Source organism: Harpia harpyja, chromosome 13, assembly GCF_026419915.1.
Source record: "Harpia harpyja isolate bHarHar1 chromosome 13, bHarHar1 primary haplotype, whole genome shotgun sequence".
Lineage (NCBI taxonomy): Eukaryota > Metazoa > Chordata > Aves > Accipitriformes > Accipitridae > Harpia > Harpia harpyja.
The window spans coordinates 10,994,287-11,014,998 of NC_068952.1; the positions used below are offsets into that span (position 1 = coordinate 10,994,287).

Genomic DNA, 20,712 nt, shown 5'->3' on the forward strand with positions numbered 1-20,712 from the left:
CCCTCCCGCCGCGGGCCGGCCCGACACGTGCGCGGAACCCAACGGCGGGTCGCGGCCGGCCCGGCCCCGCGCCCACACGCGCGGCGGGACGGGACGGGACGCGACGGGACGCGACGGGAGAGGAGAGGAAGGCGCCCCGCGCCTGGCAGCTCTACCCTCCTCGGGAGAGCTGCAGCCGGCACCCGCCCGGATTGGCAGGAGCCTGTGCCCTCCTCTTCCTCCCTCCTTTTCTTTTCCCTCCTCCGCGGGGTGGGTTTCAGCCCTCCTCCTTCCTTGGGGGGGACTGGAGGGGGGAAGGAGTTTAAAAAAAAGAAAAGAAAAGAAAAAAATAGAAAGAGAAAAGAAATCCCAAGTCGCGTCCCCGACGTCTCCGGGCCCCGCGGCCGCAGCGGCCGCCCCACATTCCTGGCATTCCTGGGCCGTGACTCCCCGCGCCGCCCCAGCCCCAGCCCGGCCCCGGCCCCGCCGCCTCCGGCTCGCTCGCCCGCCCGCCGGCCCCGCTCGCCCCCGCGGGACACCAGTCCCCTCCCTCCCGCCCTGCCTCCCTCCCTCTCTCCCTCCCTCCTTCCCGCACCCCGCGGGCGGCAGCAGGAGCTCAGGGTGCCCCGGCCCCCCGCGCCGCCGCCGCCGCCACCGGCGGCCCCAGCTCCCGGCCGCCCCGCCGAAGTTCCCCGCGGTGGCCGGGCCGGGGCGGCGGGAGCGGGTCTCCCTCCCCACCGCCCCCGGGGAGCGGCCCGCAGCGCTCCCCGCCCGCTCCGGGTCCCGCCGGCAGCCGCCGCTGCCGCCGCCGCCTTGCGGGCCGGGACAGCCGCCTCCCGCGGGAGCGCACAAAGCCGGAGCCGCCGCGCTGCCCGGGCGGCCGCCGCGCCAGCAGGTAAGGAGCCGCCGCCGAGTTTGCTCAAGTTTGGGCTCGGGCGCGTCCCCGCGCCTATCGGCCACCCGCGCTGACTTTGAACAGTCCGAGTTAGTTATGCCTTTTACTCTGCGTGTGCGACAGGCAATATTTGCGTAAGGCTCGTTATGCTCCGCAGTGTGCAACTGCGGCTCGGCGGCGTGTACACTGCTGTTTGTAAATCACGAAAATAGCTGAGCTTGGGTTACAAATGCCAGTCGGTGACCTGCGATAAACAAGCCTCGGACAGTCCGTCCAGCCTGTGAATTTAATCTGCTAGACGCCCAGATAACATGGCATTTGTATAATCAAGAGCTATTTGTAAATAGCTAGGGACGGGCAGGGCTCTCTGCTGGGCTGCTCGTATTTACACGGCGGCATGCCTGTGTTTGTCTCCCCCTGCCCAGGGGTTTACCTTGTTCTTTGTTAGTTACACTCAAGCCTAAACTGGCCGTTCGTCCTCAGCAAATATGTAACGTCGAGTTGTGCAGAAAAGATCGCAGCGAGGCAGGGAAGAGTGACATCTGCTCTCATTTGTGATGTGGCGAAGTCAATGAATTTTTAAGATCTCAAACTAGCTCTCTTTATTGGAGTCTATTTGGGACAAGCGTTACATAATGTATGTGTGGTATGTGGATATAGTGTGTGCTGGAGCTTTCCTATCGAGAATGTTTTATCTCTGATTTGCATAAAATATTCGTAGGTTTCCATTATAAGCGGCTCTTCAGCTGTTTGTAACTTTAACAAGGTGGGAGCAAACAGTGACCGGTGAAGGCTTGGGTTCAGTATGTTGTTGCTTAAAAAGTTTTCTGGGATTTTTGGCACGTAGCCTGCAACCAGAGCTGAAGGAAAGACTTCTACCAGAAGCCAGTTCTTTTTTCTTTAAACTCTATGCAGATAATCACTACTGGGTTTGGTTATTCTGAAAGCACTGTTACATGCTGAAGCTCTTTGGAGTTTGGAAAAATATACATATAAAATGGCTCCCCCCAAATCACAAGTCACCACCTGCCAACCTCCATATTATGCGAGAAGGTAGTCAGGTCTTTTGGGGGAGAGATGTGAGGGGAGGCAGTCCCAGCAGGGACTGCTCTCTGGTTATCCAGCTGAGAATGTCCTATCAAATATGAGTGACAAAATACAGATTATACAGCTTTTGCTCTTGCCCTCCGGGGGGTCTGTAGCTGACATCTAGTACTTGTTACATGGTGTAAAGTAAAGCCTGTGTTGATATTATAGTAATGCAAATAAGCTTTAGGCCCTGTCCTGTTATTGGCAGTACTTTCTTGAACTTTTTTGGGTTTCTTTAGAAGGCTGTGCCAGAGTTGCTTACAGGCAGAGGGCACTTTTGTGTACCTAATGGGTCACGATACAAAAGTTGGGAGCTTTGTAAACTTACAGTTTGAAGCACAGCCCATTAGCTAAAAGATAGTCCCCAAAATCTGTGGCAGAGCTTGTGGCCATCAGTTCCGCCACTGCGTTTGTGCTTGAGAAGCTTGAAAGCATGACTGGCTCGATGCAACCTCAGAGGATCTAGTGGTGCAGATCAAGGCCAGAGCGAGGACTGATCTCTGTACTGAGCAAATTGAGCTTTTGCATGTACATTATACTTACAGTTTTAAAAGTGTCTTTTAAATGTTTCTGTAATAGTAGCAGAAATAACTTTGGTGCAGTGTTGTTTGTGAGGGTTAATTAGCAACCAGTGTTAATAGTAATGACTGAGTTTTCTCTTGGTCATTCTTGTCCCGCAGAAGCCTGTGAGTCAGTTATCGTAACTTAAGTATAGAATGGCTTTCTGTGAAATACATCCGCTTTTGTACACTTAGCGAATTGTCTTGGCCGCCAATGGCTCCTCCAATCTTGGAGAAAGTATTTAATATTAAAAAAAGAGTTGTCTACATACTTCTGGTAACTCTATGGTTTCCTTTTTCTGTGTTTGTTTTATACCACTACAGCCAAAGGGGCTGCTCTTCATTCTGTTTCTCTTCCTATCCAGTGAGGCTGTGTTTGATTAAATGTTACTTAAGTAGCTCATTTTAATCTGGATTTAAGTTTAGCATAGATATATGCAGTGTGAAAAGTGTACTTGAACTCCAGCTCCTCAGCTGGAAGCAAGTCCTTCTCTGATGCAAGGCTTAGTCAGCTGAGGGGGTTTTATAAACTGCTGATAGTATCCAAAGGTAAAAAGTTTTCAGCAGGCAGCGCTGCTCAGTAGCGTATGGGTCCTAGTCCTGCAGAGACCCACCCATGTGCTTAAATTCACGTTCATGAATAGGGCTTTTGAAACCATGGAATTTCTTTTATATACATAATAATAAACATGTATACAAGTCTTTGCAGGAGCCAGGCTATAATACTTAGTATGCAATGTATTTGTGCGTGTGTATCCAGCTCAATTACAAGAAGATTTCAATAAAAGCTTAATTTTTATGCTAAGCAGATGCCATAAAAATGTTTTTATGTCCAAGTCCATCGTGAAGTGCAGTGTGCCTTGGCCTATTGTACTTTCTGGAGTTCCACTGGAACAGCTCCCGATCTGTGAAAACAAACCATTACCCTGTAGGTGTTCCTCCTGTGAGGAGTATGCCCGTGCACAAGATTCTCTGAAATTTTATGTGAAAAGGTCTGGTTCCATTTTTTAAATCTACTGGTTCTCTACTCAGAGACTCTGTGAAAGCTGCTGATGCCACCTCATAGATTAATTTTTATTTTTTAATATATATTTTTTTTTAAACAAAGACCAGATCCTAAAGGAACTGAGGTAGACCTGAGCTGAAGTCCAAGATCATGATAAAAGTATGATTTTGGTTCCACTGTCTAACCCCATCCTGCTGTGCCTGGTGCAGGAGACCTCAAAACACAGTGGGCCCTTGTAGCTTCCTCTGGTTGTGTTGGATCCGATCCGTGTCCAGACTGAGTGTAGCCTGTCCTACACAGGTGCCCTTCTTCTGCTTAAGGCCGCCTGGTTTGCTGTGCACTTGGAGCTGAAGAGGTGATCTATGAGGAGACATCTCACACGCTCTGAAGGAAGAGGGCTCCTCACAAATGTGGGAATAGCCCCAGGAGCGGGAACTGCGGTCTGTGACTCTTCCCCTTTCCTCTGGGCTGTAGCAGGGAGTGAGGAGAACTCTGGAGTGTGAAAGCGTCAATGAGTCTGAATGTCCAAGTGTCCAAAAGCTGACATTTAGGTGCTTTATCAGGTTATGGGGCTTTTGTTGACTTGGTCTTCATCTCTTTTGTCCAATAGTGTGATTTTGAGGCAGTAACGCCGCATCTTTATTTTTGGGTTGTGTGCATGGTTGGGATGGTTATTTTCTTTTTTTTCTGTCTCTTGATAGTATTTGGCTTGACTGTCTGGTCTTTGGGATAGTTTTGTTTTGTTGGTTTTTTTTTTTACTGTAAAGCTACCTGCCAAAATGGGGCTTATGATTGAAACGTCTGGATATTGGATCCTGCTGAAAATTTTTAAGCGAAAAGATATAACAAGGTACAGCTTATCTTAAATATATGAGGAATCAAAATTGTTATTGATGTTATTTTTTGGATGAAAATCAGATTTGGCTTTCCTTATTAAATGTGTACATACTATCCTTTTCTTCTGCTTGCATCTCTTCTGTTTAAATAAACCTTTAGGTAATTTTAATCTGTTTATTCACAGTTGGCGCTCTGGTAGGCAAGAAATCTTAGTATTGGTTTTACTGATTTCTTTAAGATAGCACAGCTGAGCTATTTTTCTTTTGAATTAATGAGAATGATTTTCACTAGCTAAATCTGATGTTGTTTTTTACTTGTTAATGTATAATGGAATGCATTTTTAAAGCAAACTTGCTGAAGTCAAGGATGACTTAATGTGAAGGTTTGAAGGATTAGGAGCATTTTAATTTCATTGTCTTCAACTTCCAATGTCCATGCATAATATAATGAAATTTGGCCCAATTTTAGTGAATTGGCAAGATTAGATTGTGGTCAAATAAAGGTAATGTAACTATGCAAACGCAATGCCTTGCCGTCTGAACGATGTTGATTGGTATTTTTGGCTTTAGATGCAGAGGAAAGTAAAGAATGCTTTAAGATTGCTCTTTAAAGTGTTTCTCAAGGTCAGCAAATGAATGCTAAAAGTGCCATCTGGAATTAAGGACACAAGACACGCAGCATAAAGCATGTAAAAGCAATGTGCGTATTTGTTTTAAAATATATTTCTCCCTTATCATTGCTGCACTAATAAGTAGTTGTACATATTATAGTCAACTATACATGAGCAACTTCTGAAAATACCTAAGGGACTATAAACTTAGCACTGATTAAGCATAAATTTAGGTAGCATTAAGAAGGATTTCTAACCAAAGGATTTTTCTGGAGGGAGTCAGGTATATGACATGTTGGATGGGTGATGGCATGGGAAGAAGAGAACACTGACCTACAGCCTGATGTCCTGTACACATCGTGACAGTCTTGTGTTTGGCTCACGTGAAGAGTTCAGATACCGAGCTTTGCTTAGAACCAAGCAAGTCTTTTGGAAACTGCAACTCTCCTTTCTAGTTCGCAAAGAGTGTACTTTTTCTTATGACTAAGAATACTTTTTTTTTTTTGTCAGTAACAATGTAAACCTTAAATTACCATGTGATGTAGAAACAACTCTGAAAAGAGGGTGGTGAACATGTATGTTGGTGATCTAATAAACGAGATGAATGATGGTGTGCCAAAACTTGCTAATGATGCAAAAGTATTTGGATTAGGCAAGGTTGAAGATGACTGAGGAATTGTAAAGGGAATCCAAGAAAGCTGGGTAAAAGGGAAACATAGCAGATGATGTTGATAAATTCAAGAATATGCACGTTAGAGGGAATAATCAAGTTACTCGTTCATGCTACTGGATTGTAAATTAACTGTATTTATTAAGGTGGGGAGGAAGATTTCAACAATGTTTTATTTGAACTTGTGCACCTCCTTAATACTTAGCGTTGGGCAAAAAAAAAATTGCCACAGTCATTGTGCAATGCTGTGTTAATAACACAAAGGACATTATTAAACTGGTGCTCAAATTCACCTGGAATAATCAATTTGTGATCTCCTATCAAAGAAGAGAGATTGGAAGATATTCATATGAAGTTGAACTGCAAATATTAGTGTAGCTTTGTTTCAGGGAGGTCAATTAGAGGAGGTAGGCTATATATATGCAAAATAATGTTTGGCCATTAATAAATAATAATTCCATTACCCTTTGATACAATGAATAGTTATAGGGAGTAGTTTGAAAGACAATGTATACAATACCCCTAAACCACCATTTTTTAAAAAATACAAGTAATTGTAATACCACTGAAGGAAAGCATATAAACCAAGAGCCTGGTAGGATGAAAAAGAAAAGTGAACTATTCCTAGAGACGGGAGGAACAGTAACAGCTACAGCCGAAGGGATGTTAACTGTGATGCTCTAGGGCATAAATCAACAGTATCTGACGGGGATTAAGAAATTTACCTTAGGACAGATCATGCGATGAGCGTCTGCTGTGATATTTCATATGTTTTCTTCTGGAGGACATAGGGTAAGCTGCTGTTAGAAACAGGATATCGGGCTGATTATTTGACCCACTATAGCAATTTAATTTCTGCATTGTACTGTGAATGATGGTGGCTTTAATTAAATCTTAATGCAGGTGGAATTGAAAGATTTATTTTTTTACGTATGTTCAAGCTTCATAGAAAGTGTATGTTGGACTTTAAACTCTTTAACACAATGAATTTTGATGTTTTAATTTATTGAGGCATGCTCTGCTGTGGCCTGGGCTGGTGTAGAGAAGAAAAGAAATGATAGTTAGGCTTCATTTAAAAGGCTGTTAGCATTGGTAACTATTATTAATTGATTTGGTTATGATGATCAATGATTTCTAGTATGAGTTTTAACGGACAAGGAATATTTTGTAATTTGCGTAGTTAATACAACCCTTTTTGAATTCTGTAACAGAATTATAGTGGTGTGTCTGACTGACAAATATGTGGCCCAGTTTCTGGAGGTAACTAGATCTTCTGTAACTTAGAGGGTCTTTCAAAGAAAATATTGACAAAGCAATAGTGTACCAACACCATGGAATTCTTGCACATCTATAGACTGTAAATGTTAATCTGTTGCAGAAGAGAAAAAGGGGAAAAAAATTTATTTAGTAGCAGGCACTGTGACTGACCTAATAATCAACAACTCATGCTAACAGATTGGTGTATGTAGGGTATAACACAGTTAAGCTTTGTGTGTAGAAGTTTCAGAAAACTATACTATAACCCAAAGTATAAAAAGCAAAGTCTTTTGTAACTTCAGAGTGCTCTGACCAACCAGAATGAGCTGTCCTACAGGCTGCCAGGCAGCTATCCACAAAATAAAACATGGACTGATTTTCTGACTTCCCTGTTGAAAAGGCTGAAGCTATTTTGAAGGTAGCCTTGCACTGCTTTTCTGAACTCAGAAAATGAGGTTAACGGGAAGGCCTGCATTTGTGAAGATGCATAAAAGTAATGCCCTCTTTTGGGACTCCATCCTTTGAATATTGGGCTCGTTCATAGCATAGCTACCTGAAGGACACTGGGTAGGGCCTTAGCCCAGAAGTTGTCTGTGTAGGAGAAGTGCGAGGTTACCAGTAGTTGTTTTAACTTGTGTTTGTGCAATTCTTTCTTGTTTTTACAACTGAGAAAATAGTTTGCATTCCTCAGGTTTTTTAGATTAGCTCTTATCATGGAACTCCCTCTTTTGAGAGGAGGCATTCCCTACCTTGTAGATAAAATGCCTTTAGCTTTTTATTGATGATGATAATTAAGCTAGGTTTTTGGACAAGCCTGGGCAAAATCAGGCAACTTTGCCAATCAGAGATTCAACTAATAGAAGCCAGATCCCATTTTTGATGTCTACCGCTACATGCCATTTTCATTTCAACCCCTTCTCCCAGCACTTTCATTTGTTCTTTCAATGCAAAACTGTATCCTGTTGGTAGTGGAAACCCTGCATTTTCTGAGTATGTGATATGCAGTGCTTATCTCAGGTGCTTTAAAAGCAAGACAAAGCGTGACGGAATTTCTACGCAAAAGTTTGTGCCTGTTGTTTACCAGGACAGAGGGAGAGGAGAGTGGCCTAATCCACCTTTGTGCTGAGGTGGAGTAAAACTTCTGATGCTTTCAGTGGGAGCAGGCCTTGAAAGTCCTATCCCAAATACAGAAAAGAGAGATTTCTGAGAAAATCTGACTTTTCCCTTAAGAGCTTTCTGAAATGCTCAATGTGAACAGACCTGCCTTAGGAGGAAGAACCCTGATGAGCTTTGGGGGTGATGGAAATTTATTTCAAAGGTCCTGGAAAACAGGCATCTGAAATTATTGTAATTTTTCTTTTTTTTTTTCTTGGTTGGCATACTTTAAGAGCTACTGAGTAGGATTGGTGTCTATTTACGTTCTTCACAGTGTCGTGAAGATTCAGTCTGTTTAGGAAAATGCTTTGGTCAGCTTACCAAATAAAGAAGTTGGCTGTTAACTTAAGGGGATGGCTGATGCAGTCTTTTGCTGGTAGACAGAAATATTGACAGAGATTCAGAGCTCTGGTACGTTCAGAACCGGAGGGTGGACAGGGCATGTTTCTGCTTGTGAATAGAACTACTCATGTAGACATATTTGAGTAAAGGTCCTGTGATTCCTTGCACCTTTGCCAAGACTGCGTTGTGGGAATCTGTGAGAGCAGAGGAAACTAAATCACAGTATTGATACTTATGTGCTGCTGCTTCCCACTTTGTTGTGGTTCTTTCCAAGAACAGAGGAAGGCAATGACAGGGTTTTCTTGCACGTTTTCTTCCATGTGTCCATGTTCCTCTTGGTAGCTTGGTGCCCCAAAATGCATGTGTTTATAGTTGGAAATCTTGTTCGTAAAACAGAACTAAAATGTTGCAGAAGAGCATTATTGAGGTGGGTTAGCATTTAACAGCCAAATACTAAGTATGTTTGTTGCTAGTAATTTCACTTCCAGTTTTGTTTTTTTTTTTATTAACTTTCTTTCTGACAAGCAGGAAATAAAAGCTGTCATTTAAAGATGAAAGTTATTTTTGCTCATTACATATTTTATGGCTTTTGGTATGCAGTTTAATGTTTCATACTACTTAATGTTACGTAGCAAAAAGTGTTTAAATAAATACAATGCTGTATATGGAGAGTTAGATTTCATTTAATAATTAATGTTTTTAAATTCCTTTGTGTTGTAGAATGTGCTGGGAGCTTTACAAATAGCAAAAGACATAATATGTGTCTTGAATTACAATCTAAGGAAGAGGAGAAGAAATGGTTTAGAGCAATAGGCAAATGGTGTGTTGGGGAGAGCTGGCATGTATCTGAGGATTTTGGTTTCTTTGGTCATTGCCTGCCCTCCTCTGTCACTGGTTAATTTCTCAGAAGTTTTTCTGGTGTCTGTATTTAATAGGTAAATTGTCATAAACACGTGCATTTAAATATGCTGTCATGGTTTAACCCCAGCCAGCAACTAAGCACCATGCAGCCTCTCAGTCTCAGTTAGTTCCCGAGCAGTGATCTCCTCCCCTCCCCCAGCCAACTCCCCCCAGTTTATATACTGGGCATGATGTCACATGGTATGGAATACCCCTTTGTCCAGTTTGGGTCAGCTGTCCTGGCTGTGTCCCCTCCCAACTTCTTGTGCCCCTCCAGCCTTCTTGCTGGCTGGGCATGAGAAGCTGAAAAATCCTTGAGTTAGTCTAAACACAACTTAGCAACAACTGAAAACATCAGTGTGTTATCAACATTCTTCTCATACTGAATCCAAGACATAACACTATACCAGCTACTAGAAAGAAAATTAACCCTATCCCAGCTGAAACCAGGACATATGCAAAGGCAGGAAGACACATTTCCTGCAACTTTACAGTTCAGTAATTAAGAGACAGTTGTTTCGGAAGGGAATTACTGATACTACCTCAGGATCTGACCTGATGAAGTGATGAGCGTTTCCCTGGAGGTGGAATGGAGGGAGGCACATTCAAGGAGAATACAGCAATTTAGATTATTAGATCTTGTCTACTTGCTATACGTTAGTTTTGCTCTAGCTGTTCTTGTTCTTTGTTGCTGGCGTAGTAACCTAAAACAGCTGCTCACAGAACAGCTCTGAGCTTTTGTAGTATATATACATTTGGATGTAACTCTTCACTGCTGAAAGAGTAAATGATTAATGTGGGTAGGATGTGCTTCCAAAAAAACATTAAACCTTGCCTAATGATGGCCTGGTTGTTTCTTCTGATGTACAAATGGGTTTATCCAGAGACACTGATACATTCTTACAGTTTTCCTAGAACCTGATTTAGGTATGAAGATTGTCACCCACGCACTAATTAATCTGCCAAAACATCTGAGAAGGGGTGGGTACACATGGGAGACAATTATTCATTTTGTTCTGTTAGTCAGTAATGTCAACTTCTGTTGACGTTATATAAGGTTTTTTTCCTACTTTTGTATTTTCAGCTTGCATTACAATAGAAGTTTGTTAACATATAGCTTAACTTTCATGTTAGCTTTATGTGTTCAGTGTCCTTGACAAGTACCACTAACTCTCTGCATACAGCTGTGAAATTTTGCACTTCCCCCCCCCCCCCCCAGCAGTACACTGAAATAGTCATGAGTGGCAGGACTGTAAATACAGTAACTTCCATGCAAGTAAATCTGTTAAATGAGTGGGGTGTTCGTCTAACTTCAGAAATCACTGTCTGCTGTTAAATACCATGTAATTTTGCTCTCTCTGTTTTCCTTAGTAGTGTGGATTTATAATGTAATTTAATTTATTTTTTACTTGGGATGGAATCAGAGCAAATGCATTTCTCAGTCTCTTCGTGTTGTGTGTTGCAATCAAGCAGAGCAACAGAGGATATGACAATGACAGGGAAGGATATCCTCAATTATTCCGATATTTTCTTAGGATGAAAAAACAGACTTGTGCATGTTTATCTTAAAAAGGCTTTTTGCCAGAGCCTGAGAGAGCTGTGGCTGCAGTTTGGAAAGCAGAACATGTTAGTTTTGCTGAGTGCCTTTTACAAAAGTTAAAATACAGGAATTAATATAAAATAACATTTAAAACTTACATATTGAAAAAGACCCTTTGGTAATACAGTGAATAAAATAATTTTATAAGATTAAGGCAGAATCTAGTTTGTTTATGAGGAAAAACTTCCTGATAATGAGCTCTATGATTTATTGTATTAATCTCTCAGGAATAGTAGCTCTGTTGTGGGGTCCATGTTAAGATAATACTAGACAGTCCACTAGAGCATTCAGTGAAGGGTCTAAGTCTCTGTCAGAAAAATGGACAAGGTTCTGGCTTTGTAATCAGATAGGTCTCTTTCTTCATTGTGGCTTGAAATAATAACATATTTTTAAAGTTAAAAACATGTGATATTAGTTCCAGTAATTGTTACTTTTCCGCAGCTCTATTAAGGATGATGAGCTGGGTTACTGAACTTGGGAAAAAGTCAGTGGTTTTTTCTTTTTTTTTTTTTTTTTGCTTCAGCATTTAATGCGCATTTTTTAGCATAGAATCTGGTAAAACAGTAGTATAAAACCAATCCCGAGATCTTTAAGTAAATAGTTTTGGCAGTAGAGTGTTTTGGGGCCTTCAGGAACAAAGTGATCTCATTTGCAGTTTTTCATACCTTTGTACCTATACTTTGATATGCGCTTCATTTGCTTTATCCTGAGGCATTTGACAGGCCATATATTCATTCATCCACGTATATTCCTGCCCGGGCTATAGCTGTCTTGAGGTGCGATGTTCAAGCTAGTTTCACGCTAGCTATGCTGGGTGCTTTATACGCCAGTTTTCATACACCAGGTTTCATCAGACATCGTTAGACCTGCTCTCCACAACATGCTTTAAGCAAGGTGCTAAATTCATCTGATGGAGAACCAGTGTGGATAGGAACTGCTTGTGTGATTACTTAAGTGTAGATTTCCTCCACTGCTGTCTCGGTGACGTTATTTCACTGGCATGTGTGGCGATCTTTGTGTACAGGGGTCAAACCTGAAAGAATTTGATCAGTGTAGCAAACTGATAGTGCTGGGTATCAAGTGCTAACTGCAGCGGAAGGGACTGCACCAAACAGTGCAGAATCTGTTCGGGATGATGTTGTCAGTGTGGGGTGCTTTATTAAGTCTTTATGCAGTGAGTCCTCCACCTGTTAGGAAAAGAGATTGAGGAGAGCTTGAAATGGGGTTTGTTGTTTTGTTTTGGGTTTTTTTAAGACATAATGTGTATCTCATCCCCATAATGGTAAAGAAATATAGGAAAGGCAAATGAAGTTTATAAAATATCAAAGGTATATGGCTTAAGAGTAGTTCTGTCAACTGATAAAAAACATTAATCTGCAGTCTCCCAAATGTGATGTGCTTTATTACAGGCTATGTATGATTGCATCTTGTGTGGCCTATCACCACAACCGTTGTGGCATTTGGCATTGGAAAAGTGATGTCTAGACATGGCCGTAAGCTTTACCTCTGCAGTTTACGTCTCTCAGGAGTTAGAAATGTGTCATACAATGAAAAGTTCCCTTTCTATTTAAGAGACTTTGAAACACTGGAATCAATTACAGTATTTTATTGCGGTGTTTGTCTGTATGTGCCTTTAAAGACTATATGTCAAATTTTTTGTATGTTTTGAGTGATTTGTATACTTTCATCTCTTCTTTCCTGACTTAAGAATATGGCAATGAATGGTGGTTCTGGTGATCTGGTGGAAGTGTAAGCAAAAGACGTTCTCGAGTGTGTGGAAGCAGTTCGTGTACTGAGTTTCTTTAAACACGGATGCATTCGCTCATGAACAGCGAGAACTTTGCAAGGACAACCTGCGAGGTCAGAGGAAATTAAAAACAAAAGAATGCCTGTTTGCCATGTCTGGTAAGACTGAGCACTGCTTACTCTATCCTTGTCCTGCTAGGATCATGATGATAACTGTGTCTTATGTCCTCTGACCAGGCAGACTATAAGGCATAGGTAACTGAGACTTTGTTAGGTTAAATTCAGACCCCTTCCTGGAGGTAGTTATGGAGCAGCATAATAAGACAAAAGGCGCTCAGAGTCTTGTGCAAGAGAAGCCAGTACAATCCACACAGATTCTAAGATATGAAAGGTTAAGTGTTGCAGTTCGGTACATACTGGGATTGTAACACACCTCGCCTCATTAAGTTACATGCTAGGAGAGCGGAAAATTACAACTCAGTTATTCAAGACTGTAGTAAATCTAGTCAGTACCTCATGCTTCTGACACATCTGTCAATGTGGTATCGTGATTATTGACTTTGGCACAGTAAGCTCCGAGCACGAAGTCCACTTGGTGAGCACCGCATCCCAAAGCCTCTGGCGTGTGCTGAGCAGCCCCACTGCTGCCAGAGTAACCTGCGGCCCTGCTGACCAAACCAGAATGTTCATGTGAGTAGAGGTTTGCAGGATCAGGGCATCAGTTTGTAACAGGAAATTGCATTTCCAAAGGTGAGCGTGTGAAAGGGGTCAGGTAACTCTTGACGGCTTGTTGCAAAGTAAGTTCTCTTGTATTAAACCTGGAGGATTACTACTTGCAAAGTCAATTGTTATGGTTTTATTTTAAAACAAAAAGCTGTAGTGGTACGACTGATGTGCTTAACCTGAGTTCCTTTAGCACACTTTTTAGCTAGATCTGGGAATAAGTAAACGCCGAAAATAATCTCTGGTTTTGCCATCTCTTTGGTAGCGTGCTTGCTTCCTGTGTTACAAAAATCATCATTAGATTAGCTGTGTTTAAGCTTCCTGTCTCACCAGGGTTTTTTCCATTATTTTTACAGTCTCTTTCAGGAGGTACTGGTATCATGTTTCTGTAATAAAAGTTTCACTTAAATTATGGGTGGGGGTTTTTTCCTTGTTGGGATGTTTCGGTTTTTTCTCTCAATTTTCTTTACTTTGTCTAAAATAGCTTTCTAACTGATACTTTCTCAGATTTTTTTTTTTTTTTTGAACGGAAGATGCTATTGTAGTAACATGCAGGCTAAGAAAGCATAAGACTACCACTGTCTGCAATTGGTGCTCTTTAATTATTTGTACAAAAAGCTGAACAACCTGTTTAGCTGTATCACTTCTTATTCTCACTCTGTGAAGTACCCCAGGCTTTTAAATGAACTTCTAAGTGTGGTGCATGTGCTGTAGGAGCAGTGTCCTTCACTGTGCCAGAGACTGACAACTCCAGTTTGCGTGAGTCAAAAGAGGACCTTAACATATGGCATCATGGTGTGGGTATTTTGGTTTCTTGCTTTCAGTTTGTTAGATCTCTGTATGTCAGGAAGAGGGGTAAACTCACCGGTGTGATATCTCAGGTTGGACAATAAAAATGGCGTGAGCTGGGTTGTTTACCTGCTCTAACCAACCATTATGCTACTTTTCTTGGCCTCTTGTGGGGAAAGTGCTGTTGTTTAATAGATGACCCTTCAACTGTGAACTCTGGCTGAAAAAATAAGTACCTGAGATGCACAGTGTCATGTTTGGCTCATCTAGGGTGGAGATATTGAAATATATAAGTGTTGAAATATGTAAGTTTTAGCATATTCTCTTACCATTAAGCACGGAAACTCTGGGCACTGAAAGTATTTGACGTGCTGGATTTCACATGTGCTCATTTACTTATGAAAGCAAAAGGTAAATCTAGACATGGGGTTTTAACACAAAAAGTGGAGCTGAACTTTCAGAACAGTGGGATGGAACTCCTCCAGAACAGTCCCACCTTAGACCATGGGCGAGCATTTTGCCATTGCTGCATACCCTGCTTGACCTTCTGCATATCCCTTATGGTTAAGTCTCATTTTCAAGTCTTTTGCTTGCCAGGGTGTGCGTTTGCTTATGGTGTTGGTGAGATTACAACTTTTAGTGTAAGTAATGATTGAAGTAGCACTTGAATGTGAAGGTCTTTGGGCTTACCTTACCCCCGATTAAACTTTTTTGGCTTCACAAATGCAGCTGCTGCCTTGCCAATTGATATTTCTTTGTGGATTTCACATCAGCTCTTGTGATATTGCCATAGAGTATGCATTAGCTCCTTTTGTGTTCTTTTGCCTTCAAATGTAATACTGAATTTGGGAGTTATCAGGATAATATTTAGATTTGTTTTTTTCATATTTTATTTTTTGGGATGCTGAATAGTTTCTTGATTCATTGCATGCTCATTGTTACCTAAAATTTCTGTGTTCATTGATTCCTTTATTGTATCATCTAGGCTCTTTTTAAATATGACACTCGTGGTAGAGTTGAATGGGAGAGCTTGCCCCAATTTGACACCAGCATTCATGTTAATCCACTAACTTAATTCTGTGTTTTCCTAAGCTGTGGCAGTGGCACTGTGGTATAAAATCTTGAGCTTGCTTCACAATGATGCTTTTTCTTTGTAGTTACTAACTGTCAATTTATTATTTTAGTACGTGACAGGGTTTATATTTTGCATTTTTAGGCTATCGCCACAGTAACAAGTAGCCCCTTCGTTTCCCTTAAAAGACAGTTTCAGGGTCATCCTAATTGATTGCTTTCACTCACTTGCCTATGTTGTGCTCTTCATTTGAGCGTCATTGACTTGATGGTAATGAAACAAAAGCCCAATTAAGTCTCACGCTATACTGGGAAGCAGCTTGCCAGAATTTGACAGTAGAACAAAGGACGTTTCCTTGACAAATTTCTTCAGAGGAAAATGTCTCAGTGGAGGTCTGTAAAGCAGCACATGCAATTTTAGGCACTTACCAGCTATGACTTCTAAATTATTTTAAATCTGTGGCTGAGCCTTCTGCTCTGCTCTGAAGATGTAACCCAGAACACTACTTGTGCTGGAGAGCTAATTTCCATCCACCAACAATGTGAAAGCCCCCTTGAAATGTCGTCTTCCCAAAGTAGGCAAGATGAGAGTAAGCGACCTCTTAGCTTCTTGGAATATTTCAACACAAGACTATATGATAAAAAGGCAGGATTAAAAATTTTCTTTTTTACCCAAAATATAAGCCTGTAAATCCCACTTAACCGAAGCCATCATAATTATTACTCTTAATATTTTTGTTTTAAAAGCTGTAAATCTGAATAGTTGCTTTAGGAATGGAAAGAGAAGAATGAATTAGGACAATGTTTTTTCCAAACTGTGCCTTGCATGGCTCTTGGCACTCGTCCTGCTGAGTAAAGTGGTTTGAGAAAGGGCAGGGAACACACAAAATGAAGAGGAAAATAATCCCAGAAGAACCTGCTTCAACAGGAGTCTTTAGAATCGTTACAGGACGACTGCCTTATTGCATGAAAACTTGTAAAATGTATGAAAAGAGAATTTCAGTTGGGTCCCCAGCTTTCTCTTTCTTTTACTGTTAACTTTTTTATTTGAATGCCATAGCTCTGTATCACCGTATATCAAAACCAAGACAATAATTGTCAACAGTTCCAAGTATGTGCGTACATTATTATGTTTGATTTCCACTGAGCCATAAACACTCTTTGTCCTTTGCCTTTTACTGGCTATTGGCTTGGCTATTCCTTGTGGGCAGGAAAGCTGTGTTTAATGCTTTGTAAAGTGGCCATCAGTTCCTTGCTTTTATCTCTGTTCAGCATAAATTATTTTCAGCAAGGCCACAGAACTGTTTTGGCCAAGATTTGCAGGTGTCCCTTGTGGAAAGCTGTTTCAGGGTAAAGGCTTAATCTTACTGTTTCTTTCCTCCCCTTCTCTCTATTTCATCTCTCCTTGAAGAACACTAATCCTGAATGATAGGAGCCCATGGTTGGTCTCCTACCTCCTCCATGGCTCACTTTTGTTGTTGTTGTTTTGTCATTTTCAGCATTAACCCTCAACTGGATAGGCTGAAGCATATTCTTTTACCCTTAAGCTTGGAAACTTGGTGTGCGCTGCCATTGCAATATTTCTAAGGGGAAATTCAGCCCCTAATTGTCAAATTAGATGCACATTCTGGTTCTTTGGCATGACTTTACTTCTGCCCATCTGTTAGGTTGGCACTCTGCCCTCTCAGAAAGTAGCCGACCAGTTTCAGCTGAGCAGAGGAGCCAACCAAAGATGGGTTAAGAGAGGCAGCCCGCAGAACACTTTATGTTCGATTCCTCTTGCCAAAAGCTCTTCCTGTTTGCAAACAATGTCAGCTTAAGCCCATATGCTTCATTACATGGGATGACATCTGTGGAGACAGATGCAGGGATGGCAATACAAATGACATTTGATAAGGAAGGGCATATGTTATGAAACCAGACACTGCTATGAGTTTAAGACCCTGTCTGTGCTGCACGTGTGTACACAGCAATATAGATTGCTTGTAGATTTTGTTGTGTGAGCGCATTCATCGGCCAGGGTTGGGCCTTTGAAGTGCATCAGTGTTCAAGGTTTGTGTTAGGTGTAACTGCAGTGGTATGATTTGGTTGTTGCAAATTATTAGTCTAGATCAGTATTTTGCTTCAGTACCCTGAGGATGGTAATGTGCATTAAAGGTCCAGTAGTTTGCACTGTGTAAGGAAACGCGTTTGGATGATGTCAATGAAAGAGGAGTCTGTTGTAGACAGAAGATTCTGCTGTGGACTGTCTTCCTGAAGGATTTCAGTGGTATCTTCCAAAATGGCTTTTAGGAAATGCACTGGTTTCAGTGTTTAGCAATACCTCGTTCGGATGTGAATTTTCCACATCTGAGTAGAAGAGCAGTAAACCCCCCCTTTTTTTGGAGCAATCTCTTTGCCCCTTTGCTAAATTATGCTGCTTTTTCACCAGAGGTCAGGTTTCTCTCTAAAGCTACTTTTCTCAAATACCTCTGCTTTTGGGGTTTACAATGTGAAAATTACATTTAAAAAAGAGAAAGTTAATTTTAGTTATTGGAGACTTTAAAGAGATACCATCAAACCAAGATCTAGTTAACTCTTTTAAATTGACTTTCACGTTCTAAGTCTGTCTGAGGCAGAGTCATTTATTTTTCTACTTCAGAAATGTTTTCTGTTATTGCTACGTGTATGGTACAGCAACATATGTGCAAACAACGAGGGACGTGGCGTTGTTCTTGGAGCCTTCCAGACCAGCCATGTCAAAGAAGTGATGCAAAGGTTCAGGAGAGGAGAAGGGAGAGCAAGCAGTGGCCCTGGCACAGTGACCTGGGGGGGCCAGTCATCTGTCCCGAAGGTGGGAAAGACATGAAAGAGAAGTGATTTCAGAGAGCTCCCAGTGGACAGGAAAGGAAAAGAAGGGGTTCTCCAGTACAGTGGTTTTGCTGGCCGGTGCCACTGCCTCCAGAAATTCCTGGATTATATTTAGCAGAAGAGTGATTTTGCAGTGGCAGTAAGGAAGCAGAACAGTTGTTAGTAGACGCAGAGAGAGTTGGGCTCAGACGCAACAGCACCAGGTAGGAAGGAGAAAAACCAAGTGAGGGTTCCCATCGGTTTGTGGCAAGATAGAGAGGACCTTAGTGTATGTGGAAGAAGTGCCTTCTCTAACCGTGATGTATCCTCATGTTGAGGTTATCAGGAAGTTGATTATTAGATTCAGACCCTGAAGGAGAATTAGCATCCTTCTTGTGTTCTCCAAATTGCTAAGGCTGATGGAAAAGGTAACAAGTTTTCATTAACTAAACTTTGCATATAATCCATCCTAACAAGCCGAAGAAAAGATATTTTTAAACATTTTCACTTTGATTTCTGTGGTCAGCAAAGTGTTAATCACAACAATTCCAAGCGAAATGTTTTGATGCTGAGGTATAACATAAAGCGGTATTTGTGACATTCACAGGGGAGTGAATTTCTTTGTCGGATTTAAGTGTGAAATACTATTAACTTGGTATTTAATTTAAAAATTTTACATTGAGTAAATATATTCTGTTGGTTTAGAGCACAAGCAAAAAAACCCATGTGCTGTATTTGGAATATAGGCCTTATCAGCCATGCTTGGAAAACTACATTTTTAGTGTTTGGATGAATGGAAAACACACCTTTCAAAGCAGATGAAAAAGTACTGGCAAAGCCAATCCTTCCATTAAAAAAAAAAAAAAAATCAAAAAACCTTGTACATGGGCATGTTTTCCATATCCCTTTAATGGAGTTAATATTTGGTGTTCACAAAACTGAGAATTTTTTTTGGCATTTTGTCTGGGTTTTTTATTGAAAAACATTTATCCAAGTGAAATAATGTATTTATATATTTAGATATGTAGGACTGTAATGAATAGTTGCAAAAATTGACCTCATTTCTCTAACAAGCTGTTTTGATAGTTCTTATACATTAAAATATTTTTGCGTTATTTGAGGAACTTGCTGTATTTTCCAAATCAGGTCTGGTAATTTTTGAGAGTAGGTGACTTCTAATTTTTCATTGGGATTTATTTTGGGAACGTTTCTTGGAATGATGACTCTTTCCTTGGTAGCTTAAAGACAGTGTTACATTTTCTAACTAAAAGAGCTCCTAAAGTGTGTATATAGCAGTTAAATGCTTGGACCGAGTGTGGTTTGTTGAATTTGCAGTGTTGTGGTGGGGAAACCAATCTGGAGGAAGAGGATTTCCTTAATCATACTGATAGAATCACTTTCTCTACACAGCTTTTTTCTGCACTTGCAGAAGGATAATTTCACTTTCAGTTTGGATTAGACAAAGGAATTCTCCAAAGTGTTGAGGAGCATTGGTTTCTCTGGTTGGTTGGGGTTATTAAGAAACTTTGAGTACCTCATTGCCACCTCTTATACATCTCGGTTGTTTTATCTGTATAAAGGGTTAATAATAATACTGATGATGATGATGATAATAATATCTGATTTTTATTCCCCCCCTCCCCTGAAGTGCTCCATCACTGTGGTAGAAAAGATACTGTCAGGTATCTTTTTCTATATACTGTAAGGTATTACTCAAGTTACACTCATGAACTCTTTCCTTAAAGTGCCTCAGTCCAAAAGGTACAAACAAACACTTCCCTATTTCATTTCAAAACTGGTTTAGTAGCTGCAAATGCAGTTTCTGATAGCTGTCCAGACTAGATGAAAATTCAGAGCAAGTAACAGGGATTAAATTGTAGAGACTGAGATGCGTACTGGCATTTCTTTTCTCGCTGTATTAAACTGCTAAAAATTGCACCTATTTGTAAAATGTGCATGTTTATATTAAATTGTCTGGGTTTTGCAGAAATACACTACTTCTGGTGCATTTAATGTCAGTGGTTTTTATACAGTTTGCAGAAAAGTTGGCCTTGTTTTGCGCTTCTAATTCACTTGTAAATTTTTTTGGTAAGTAAAGCCTGGCTTAAGTCTGCAGTGCTTTCAGTTATCAATGGATCTCTCTGCATGTACATCTATGTGTACTTTTTCCTATTGAAGGATCAAAAAAGAGTTTTATTTATTTTGTTACATGATGAATTGCATTAAGTTATTGCTCAGGCAAAGTAGCCAGAGGAAAGGCTTTGGCTTTGCTTGGCCTGCACAGTATTTTAATGGCAGCATTGCTGGAGACAACAGGCACTACTAAAATGAAAGAAACTTGCTTGACTTTCCCCTTGTTTTTCCCTTTGTGCATTGATTGTCAGTGTTGCTGTGTCTTCTGTATTTAAATGTTGCTACAGAGTCTTCTGTATTTAAATGTTGCTACAGAGAGAGATTCTGGGCTTTTTTTTTTTTTTTTATTGTGGCTTTTGAGGTTGGCTTGAGTTGGTGGGACAGGAAGAGGACTGGTAGGCACATGAGGCATTGCACAAGGTCCTTTAGTAATGGGAATCGTCTTTTCTTCAGTATTTACTTTTAGAGAATTGCTCTTCTTGCCTCCTTGTATTGCTGTTAAGTGTTTTCAGTGCGTTGAT

General features: G+C 41.0%; 1 protein-coding gene across 1 annotated transcript in view; it reads left to right on the plus strand.

The window, feature by feature from the left end:
• The first annotated feature begins 554 nt into the window (after nt 1–554).
• The window catches only part of PTPN14 (protein tyrosine phosphatase non-receptor type 14), a 124,276-nt gene continuing 104,118 nt past the window's right edge, over nt 555–20,712 (plus strand). The window contains exon 1 of the mRNA XM_052805415.1: nt 555–874. The gene's annotated coding sequence lies outside the window, so the exon portion shown is untranslated. The remainder of the gene's footprint in view (nt 875–20,712) is intronic.